General features: G+C 30.4%; 3 non-coding genes across 3 annotated transcripts; all 3 read right to left on the reverse strand.

Annotated features, from left to right (window-relative positions):
- Positions 1 to 2275: 2275 nt before the first annotated feature.
- TRNAE-UUC (transfer RNA glutamic acid (anticodon UUC)) lies at positions 2276 to 2347 on the reverse strand. The gene has a single exon. It is a non-coding gene; the product is annotated as a tRNA-Glu (tRNA).
- A 1390-nt stretch (positions 2348 to 3737) lies between these two features.
- On the reverse strand, positions 3738 to 3809 carry TRNAE-UUC (transfer RNA glutamic acid (anticodon UUC)). The gene has a single exon. It is a non-coding gene; the product is annotated as a tRNA-Glu (tRNA).
- A 147-nt stretch (positions 3810 to 3956) lies between these two features.
- On the reverse strand, positions 3957 to 4028 carry TRNAG-UCC (transfer RNA glycine (anticodon UCC)). The gene has a single exon. It is a non-coding gene; the product is annotated as a tRNA-Gly (tRNA).
- Positions 4029 to 9706: the final 5678 nt, after the last annotated feature.

The following is a 9706-nucleotide window of genomic DNA, read 5'->3' on the forward strand; positions in this document are numbered from 1 at the left end:
ACAAAGCTAGAATTATGACAACAAAGGAAATTGTTGAAAAATGAGAGTGAATGACATTCATTATGTTTTCTGCTAGATTTCTACTATATTTTTTTTTTTTTAAATTTCAAAATAGTCAATCTTTCTGTCTAGGGAGGAAGTATGATTTATTTATGAATTAAATATTAATCATACGACCACATGATGTAGATAACTGACTTTAAGGTTAATGCCTGGATACAAAATTTCTATTTTTTTTTAAATCTGCGAATTGATAATAGCCAGAAAATTATTTTTATTTGAAGTTGTAAACCTCGAATTATCTACATATACATATAAATAAAAATCAAATGTCGTTCGTTGGTAATTGCATCAGTAGAGAACGGCCGGACCGATTTAGACAATTTTTTTTAAAATGTTGGTCATAGCCCAACTTAGGTTTTTACGGAATGAAAAATTTACCACACCCACTTTTTTCAGTTTATCTTAAATCGGAAAACGGCTACATCGATTTGGCTAATTTTTGTTTAAATGATCACAGTAATCCAATTTAAGCTTTTACTGAAAGAAAAATTGACCACGCCAATTTTTTGTTCGATATATCTACAATCGCAGGACGCCTGAACCGATTTATCGCAATACATAGTCGGCAAAAGTTTTTACATAAATAAAAATTGTCCCCGTCCACTTATACGCCAACTTATTAAATACATCTGCAAAATACATCGGTCACTGATCAATCATACTTCAGAGCAAAATTCGATTACTTATATAAAAACTCACAATAGCTTAAATCGTTAATAACTTGGCTAATAAGCGTTTAATCAAGAAAAGGAGCTCGATCTGTGATCACTCATATTTCTGACCAAAAATTGATTTTTTATATAAAAACTCAAAATATCTAAATTCGCTAATAACTTGGCCAATAAGCGTTTAATCAAGAAAAAGAGCTCGATCTGTGGTCACTGATATTTTTGACCAAAATTCGATTTTTTATATGAATACTCAAAATATCTAAATTCGCTAATAACTTGGCCATAAGCGTTTAATCAAGAAAAGGAGCTCGATCTGTGATCACTCATATTTCTGACCAAAAATTGATTTTTTATATAAAAACTGTGATCACACATATTTCTGACCAAAGTTCGATTTTTTATATGAATGCTCAAAATATCTAAATTCGCTAATAACTTGGCCAATAAGTGTTTAATCAAGAAAAGGAGCTCGATCTGTGATCACTCATATTTCTGACCAAAAATCGATTTTTTATATTAAAACTCAAAATATGTACATTGATTTACATGTATTCTGTTGTTGCAAGACTTAGGTTTTTGACAACAAACTTAGGTTCTTTGTCTCTCAGTTGCGCTTCTATGTATATTTTATTCTATGTCCTATATGAATAAAAATTATCATTCAATAATACTTTTTTTTTCTTATTAACTATTTTTACCGTTTTCAAACCGCTTCTCACAAATCGAACACAAGCATTTGGTTTGAAATTATCAGACCTTATTTAGAACGATTATACAACTAATTCCTTTCTGTTTTGAAATATTAGATTTATCTTAAAATATACCCTTCGACTCAGAAGAACTTTCAGGGTCGATTGGTCCTTCCTGTATTGGACCTACAAAGGATCAAAATATTTTTTAACCTGAATTTTTTTTGCCATACATTTTTTTTGCCATACTTATAAATATTTTTTTTTTAAATTTTAAACTAAAATTAAAAAAAAAATTTTGAAAAAAATTTCCAAAAAAAAATTTGATTTTTTTTTTAAATTTTGAAAAAAAAATTTAAAATTTTTATTTGAAAGTATATTTTTGTGAAGGGTATATAGGTAAATAAATGAAGGTAAATATTTTTTTTTTTAAATTTTAAACTAAAATTTGGAAAAAAATAATTTTTTTTAAACAAAAAATTTTTTTTGTTCTACATTTTTTTCCCTAACAAATAATTTTTATTTTAAATTTTAAACTAAAATTACAAAAAAAAAATGTTAAAAAAAAAATTTTGAAAAAAATATCGAAAAAAAATTTGAATTTTTTTTTTAAATGTTGAAAAAAAAATTTTAAAAGTTTTTTTTGAAACTATATTTTTGTGAAGGGTATAATTTATTTACGAATAATTTATTTTTGTGAATGATTTTCGGAAGTTGGTCATATATGGGTGCTATGACTGATTATGACGATACATAAATCTTCATTAAACAAAATCTTCTCATACTAACAATACTTTTTTCCTCATCATACATATTTATTTATTATTTGTAAGCTCAAATTATAAAAAGTGCTTCCCATACCGGGAATCGAACCCGGGCCTTCTGGGTGAAAGCCAGATATCCTAGCCACTAGACCATATGGGATATACTGCAAGCTTGCTCAGAGCCACTTAAAAATTTCAGGATTGTGTCAAAAATTTTATAAAAAGCAATAGCATTCATATTGTTTTCTCAGAATATTTCCACTACCGAGTATTATCAAAAGGTCAAAATGTTTCTAAACATTTTTTTGTTTACAAATCCTTAAAAAAAAAATTTACAAGCTTTCATATTAAAATAATCAATTAAAAGCGACTAAAATCAAAAAAGTTGATAAATTTTCTTTTGTTTTTAGATATTGTTAACAAAAACAATACTTATAACTTACAATTGTATCAATAAATTCATGTAATTTTAAAACGTAATCAGTTTTCTATTCAAACACGTTAAAAAATTTAAAATTGGACAAAAACTGGTTGAGTCACAGGTCGATAAGTTGACGAACATCACTGAAAACGGTTTTTTAGAATAACTTCTGAATTCGAGGGTGTTTTTGAAATTTTTTGACACTATTTGTAATGTACTCAGAAAAGACCTATTACCCACGCTGGGTCGTTGTCCAAGTTTTTTTCCATCGTAGCACCGTGTAATTATATAAATAGTTATTAAAAGTAAGCTAAAAGTAGGTAAAATTTGGAAGTCCCTATTGTAAGACCCACTTCGAAATTTTGACAGTTAATAGCAGCCATATTATTGAAGATATCTGAAGAAACATTTGTGGATATCGGTATCGATGGATATATAGTTCAAAAACACTTGCAAATGCTAAAAATTTGTATCCAAATCGGTACTTCAGAAATGTCTCTTTGTAATGTGGACCCCACTTGGCCTGATATAATTTTTCTATGGTACAAATGTCTTGTTGGAATCTTTCACTGTTTTCATCGCTGACGACTCCGAAATTATTAGGAAAGAAGTCTAAATGTGAATGTAGGAAATGTATTTTCAACAACATATAACAGCCCAAATTCTTATAACTAGGTAACACCTACGAGACAATACTTTTATGATCGCTTGATCGATGATTTCCCAGAAAATTGAAAGTCACTTTTATTAAGGATTTCCAGACTGAATGTTTTTCTTCAAGTATTTTATCTTTCATATAGTAAAAGCCATCAACACTCCTAGTCACAGCTTTCATGAAGCTTTTTGTGTAAAGGTGGTAAAAATATATTATCAGGTTGCACTAATGAAGTCCTGTAGTAAGACATTTCCTTTATGGGAAGACTTTCTGCATATAATGATCACTTAACCCTCTAAAGCTCAGGCACTCAATGCAAAAATGCAAATATTACTGATTTTTCATTTCAAAAACTCATTTAACAGTTGCTAAAAAACGCATGAATGGTGTTTGAATGATTTCATTTCTTGTTAGAAAATGTTGTTGACCTGTGTTATCCTTAATGCAGAATAACCAGATTTTTTATAAAAAAGTTTCCCATACCGGGAATCGAACCCGGGCCTTCTGGGTGAAAGCCAGATATCCTAGCCACTAGACCATATGGGATACAATTTATACCTGGTAAAGATCAATTACGACATATAGACAATTTAAATTATATGAAATAATATAATTTATTTGCTCACTTAAGAACCTTAATGTTTATTGTTAAACCACTCCTAATTATTTTAAAGGAATTTCTATAAAAAAATCTTGCCATACCGGGAATCGAACCCGGGGCTTCTGGGTGGAAGCCAGATATCCTAGCCACTAGACCATATGGGATATATTTGGAGCTTTATGAGCTACTTATAAATTTCAAGATTTCAAAGGAATGGCATTCGTATTGATTCTTAGAATGTTTCCAATTAAATTATGGCAAAAATTGAAAATTAGAATGATGGTTTCATATTCAAGAATTAAAAAATCATTTCACTTAATGAAAAAAGGTCGTTGAGATTTTTTGTTTTACTTTTTCAGTAGAAGCCAAATATGGTTTCATCCATGACACAACAATACAAGGTACACTCAGTAGAAAATAAATTCTCAATTATACAATTCTTGTAACGCCAAACAAAAGAAAATATGAAAAAATATGAAAAAAATCAAGATCAAATTTTGATGTTATAGGGGTAAATATTGAAAACTCTCCTTAGAGATTCCACCTTCTACAATTATTGTATCATGGTTTCATCTAAAGAATATTTTGAAAAACAAAGAATTATTTTAGTTAGCAATTTATTTGGATAAATTCACTGAAATTTATTGTTATCATTTCACTGCTTGCTTAGGCTAGGAAACCAGGAAACCTTTTGCCAAAGGTTTTGGTTTGTGTTTTTCAACCTTATACCTCTTGGAAGCATATGGCTTCCACAAAGCATCTACATCTTTAGATTTAGATTGTATTGTCCTTTTCTTGGAGTATCGTGTGTTCCCAGATATTCCTGGGTCGGCCCCGACTTTCTGAGCCTTGAGGATTCCACTCCAGCGTCATACTTGTAATTCTATCGAGCATCTTATTGATATTATGGCCGATTCACCTCACATAGATAGCTTCAATTGTTTGGCCTTACAGGATATCTGAAGTCTCTCTAAGCAGAATTCGCTCATTATATAATCCAGTACAATGGTGAATAGATGGGATGATAAAAGGCATCCCCGTTTTACTCCAGCATGAAATGGTTAACGGATTATCCCGATGTGAAGAACTGAGAGTTCTCTCTCTAATGATCCGAAATATTTTCTGAGGTGCTCCTTCCCTACTCAATCCTTTTCATGTGCCTGTTTGTCTGATGGCATAGAGAAAATAGAGCGGAAACTCGAAAAAAAACTCAAACAAACAAAATACTCAAAAAAGTTGCACATACGAGTGTTGGTTTTGTTTTCACATACCCAGCGGGAAAAAGATGCAGTAAAGAGGCCTTCCTAAAGGCCTTCTTTTGCAGACACAAGGACTTCTAGCCGCATTGCAAAATCATTTCAATTTTACACGGCGTGTCATTGCGAGCCAAGGCCTTGCACACTCGCTGCTGTTAGAGGGCTGAGAGAAGGCCTACTTAGGAAGGGCTACTAGAAGGCCTACTTTGCAAGGGCTTCTAGAAGGCCTAATTGGGAAGAGCTATTAGAAGGTCTACTTTGGAAGAGCTATTCGCAGTTCTGCTATATGGTCTTATGCCTGTACAAAAACCTGTTATTACTGATATAATGAAAGGCCTGTAGGGGAATGTCATATGGAATGCCGAGAATGGTAGGACTACTGCAAAGTCTTAGGAAGGGCTACATGAGAGGCCTAATAAAGTGCATAAAAGAGAAAAACAGCTTTAGAATAAGGCATCAAAGGACGGCCTATGAAAAGTCGTGCATTTTCAAGTTTTATAGAACGTCTACAATGGAAGACCTATTTAAAGTCTTATTAGAAGATCTAAAATAAGAATTAAAATGAAGTTGTTTGTTTAATTTTTTGAAACATGATAATTTCTGATTACATACTTAAAAACAACAAAAATAAATAAGAAGCCACATCAAGCAATTTATTGTTGTAAATTTTGTAAAGAGAGTTAATCAAAGAGATGCAGAGTATTTTATTTTTTGATGTAGACTATTTGTATTTAACCACTTGTTATTAGAAGGGGATTCATAGGCCTTCTTGAACACCTTCTAAGAGCAGGCAGTGTGGAATGAGTATCGGTTATTTTAGAATGTGTAAGTATGCCTTTTAGAAGGCCTACAAACTGAAGTCCTATCATTTTTTCCCGCTGGGTAGTTTTGTTTACTAATACATTCTCACTACTTAGGTTTTTATCAACTGAGTTATGTCTTTGACAGGAGAGTTTCCGCTCTATGTATTTTCTCTATGTCTGATGGTATCGTAGGCTTTCTTGAAGTATATGAACAGTAGTTACAAGGGGGTACTCCATTCTATAGATTGATATATTATAATTCGAAGAGTATTGGCCTAATCTAATCAGCTTCTATATTTCCAGAAACCTTCCTGTTCATCTCGCAGATTGTTCCCTACTTTGTTTTGGATTTTTCCCTGTATTATGACTGCCAGTATCTTGTACATTGTGTTAAGCAGAGTAATACTTCTTTAGTTGCTGGAATCCTTCAAATCGCCACTTTTCGGTAACTTTAGAATTATGCTTTTTTTCCAAGTTGCAGACAGCCTTCCTACCATACTATTGTGAAGCTGTAGAAGTTCAGCTGTGGTTTCGATGTCAGCATGTAGAATTTCGGCTCTGGTATTTTATCTTCGCCTGTTGCCTTAATTTTACGATGGCCTCTTTTATCTCGTTTAGACTGTATGATATTCTAGAATCCTAGAGGAAATGTCTTGATTTCCTCCAGGATTCTCTTCGCACTGCTTTCCCCATCTTTGCGTCTGTGCTTTAGATAAGGTAAAGATATTAGTCGAATAAAACTATAGGGAGAATGAGAATTACAGACACTCAAGTTTTACTTGTAAAAATATCAAGGCTTATACAAAACACCAGCAATAAACTGTGATTTTATCTATTCCCTGCTACAATTGGTTGGGTGGTTTTCATTTCTGAATGTAGTTTTGTAAGTGCTTAAAACATTTTGCTATATTTTATTGTTTTCGCATGAAATTTTCCAGAACTGAACTATCAAAAACCTAAATGATAGCCTAAAGCAAAACTGAACTGCAGCTTCTGCCCCAAATCGATACCAAATCTCAAGATTTCTAATTTTAAAGACTCAAATTTATTCTGTTTATTTCAAAACAATACTATCCCTTTCATTATTGTCCTTGCTTTTTGACTTCCTATTAACTTTTCTTAATTGCTTTATGCTTTTGATTTCTAATGTCCTTTTTAAGAAACTAAAAACCAAAAGGATATTCTCACCTTTCAAAGCAAACTATTCGAAGACAACAAATGATATGCTACAAAACGCAACTAGCAAATGATGAAAGGAATTCTAAGAAATCTTTTATTTTTCAACTTGAAATGCAAGAAAGGAAATGCAAAATGAAAACCAAAAAGGAAATAGCTATAGTTACACATTTCTTAATACAACATGACTGCAAACAACAAATAAAAATTCTTTTTTTCAGGCAATGGCCAACAACACACAGCAATAAGCAGCTTGTTATTTAACAAATAATTTTGTTAAGATGTTGTGTTGTACTTTTTTGCATATTTAGAAAACTTAAAACAAAAGATTTCAAGAAAAATTTTTTTTTTTTTTGTAGACAAAGCCATGACAACCATGTTTATTACAGAGACACATAGAAATGTAAGAAGTATTATTATTTAGTTTTCCTTTTCTTTTAAATATGAAATTTGAAGCAAAAATAAATTTTATTTAAATGATGTCAAAATTGTATAGAAAATAAGGTTAAAGGATTTTATTACTTGTTTTATTTATTGTAAAGAAATAAATATTCAATGGCAAGAGTTGTGTTGCAAAAATAATTCAAGCATAAATTTGTAGCAAATAAGTATTGTTTCAAAATGATGAATGTATTTGCAGAAAAAAACTTAACAAAAAGAACTAAAATGAAAATAAATAAATGTGGAAAATAATATAAATGGCAGAATAACGAAAAAATAAAACCACCCATCCTTAACAGTTTGCCAGTCCCTCAAGTATTCATACAATGATGTTTTGATTTCAAAAGCTGTAATTGAAAAAAAACACGAAGAAAAAAAAATTCAGGAATACTCTTGGAATATAAACAAGGGGATTCCAATTCAAGACTATTTGAGCTGGTGCATGTAGAGGAGTTTTTGTGTGTGCTTTTGGAGGAGGAACTTAAGTTTCTTAAGAAGTTGGTAAAAGTTTGATCAAATGGTTTCTTGGAGAATTTTAAACTGAGTCAAAGTAAAAAAAAGCTACGAAATTTGTTAATGAACTTGAGTTTTTCATTTCATGGAGTACCACATGATCTGTGTAGTCCTCCAAATTCTGTATCATTTAAGGCGATATTGATTATTCGTGTTCAAGAAAGTTGAACATAGTCCGATGAAGTTACAGAGATATATAGGAAACTTCAATGTCTTGCTGATAACCCTAAGGAATACTTTTTTGCATACTACTCTGTGAAAAAATCTAAAATAGTGCTTAAGATGAGCTACGTGACGTATGAGTAATATTCAACTAAATATTTAATTGATTATCACCGGCCTAGTTATTGGCCTAGAATTACTTAGAATAATATACTTTACTGTAGCATATCTCATTAAATACAATATAGTGAGTTCTGTTAAACCAAAAAATATCAAAAAGTTTGCTTTGAAAAATCTTTGAAATCTCTTCTATAGCTGCCTTAATATTCGTTTTGGAGACTCTGTTTTACATTCAATTTCAAATAAATTGAATGGCATTCGTATTTCTTTTCACGTTCTGCTAGTGATTTACAATTGTCTTATTGTTAACCAGTTACAATAATAATAAGAACAAAAAAACTTGAAATACTGACAGAGTGACAAACTGTTTACAAAATAGCGAAGCAAATCAGCTGACAGTTTGATATCCGTTTCTATGTTTTAATAAAAACTAATACAATGAATTGTAATGTAGGAGGGTTTTGCAAGAAAAACACCAAGAAAAATAATAAATGATAGCAGCAATAATATTGAGTTAATTCCATCAGGCGTTAAATGATTTTTGGAATTAAAAATTTTAAAAAAATGTGGGAGTATTATTGAAAAATAGTCCATTTTCTATGTAACTTTACTTTTTTATTATATTGATGATTGAAAAGCAACCGACTGGAATAGAATATTTTTTGTTAGTTAAACAACTAAATTAGCAATAATATACAAAAGTTTTCATAAAATCAATCATGGATCCAAAACTAAACGATTTTGAAGTTAAAAATTGAAAAAAAGTAAGTTTTTGCTATTTGGTGACTTAACTATTTTTTATTAAAAAAAAACGTATAATAAATTGATTTTTCTTTTAAAGGTATCTTCGGAATTTGACTTATTTTTTTTTTCAAAATTTTAACTTTGGACCACATGTTGTAAAATTCCAAAACTGGGATCAGAAAAATGAAAACTGGAAAAAGTATACAAGATACAATATACAAGTTCAATAAAAACAAGTATGAAAGCTATATTCGGCTGTGTCGAATCTTATAGTGTTTTCACACCTAAAGTTAAAACCTGGTTTTAAAGTCAAAATCTCAATCAGCTGATTTTGCGTTCACACTATAAGTTTTCATAAAACTGGTTTTAACATTTAGTGGACAATCTGTACAACATCTGTTTTTGTTTGTTTTTTTTCCTCCCTCCCACATTTCAATAAAAACATTTTCATTATTTTCTGTCCAAAAGTCTATTTTTCTTTTGTATTTTTTTTATTGTTGCACTTTGTCAACGGCTTTCTTCGTTTTCGTATTTTTTTTTCTTTTATCAGCTGTTTTCAACATTTTAATGTTGGTAGCTCTGAATTTATTTCATAAAACCTACATAAAACCAATTCAAAAAAGGTTT

The sequence above is a fragment of the Calliphora vicina genome, chromosome 5 (genome assembly GCF_958450345.1).
Source record: "Calliphora vicina chromosome 5, idCalVici1.1, whole genome shotgun sequence".
NCBI classification, from domain to species: Eukaryota; Metazoa; Arthropoda; class Insecta; order Diptera; family Calliphoridae; genus Calliphora; species Calliphora vicina.